The following is a 337-nucleotide window of genomic DNA, read 5'->3' as shown; positions in this document are numbered from 1 at the left end:
CCAATCCTCATCTTCATCCTAATCCACATCCTATCCTCATCCTCATTATCGTCCTAATCCTATCCTCATCCTCATCCTCGTCCTCATCCTCATCCTAATCCACATCCTCATTCTCATCCTATCCTCATCCTCGTCCTCATCCTAACCTCATCCTCATTCTCGTCGTCATCCTATCCTCATCCTCCTCCTCATCCTATCCTCATCCTCATTCTCCTCCTCACCTTATCCTCATCCCCATCCTCTTACTCATCCTCATCCTCTTCCCCACCTCATCCTCCTCCTCATCCTATCCTTATCCTGATCCTCATCCTATCCTCATCCTCATCATCATTCTAGT

At 47.5% G+C, this 337-nt stretch overlaps 1 protein-coding gene across 1 annotated transcript in view; it reads right to left on the bottom strand.

The window, feature by feature from the left end:
* LOC109349262 (outer envelope protein 64, mitochondrial) overlaps window positions 1-337 on the bottom strand; it is an 89429-nt gene that overhangs the window by 84166 nt on the left and 4926 nt on the right. The window lies entirely within an intron of this gene.

This window comes from Lupinus angustifolius, chromosome LG06, assembly GCF_001865875.1.
Source record: "Lupinus angustifolius cultivar Tanjil chromosome LG06, LupAngTanjil_v1.0, whole genome shotgun sequence".
Taxonomy (NCBI): Eukaryota; Viridiplantae; Streptophyta; class Magnoliopsida; order Fabales; family Fabaceae; genus Lupinus; species Lupinus angustifolius.
Note: the sequence above shows the minus strand (reverse complement) of the source record. Positions and strands in the feature narration are given on the sequence as shown.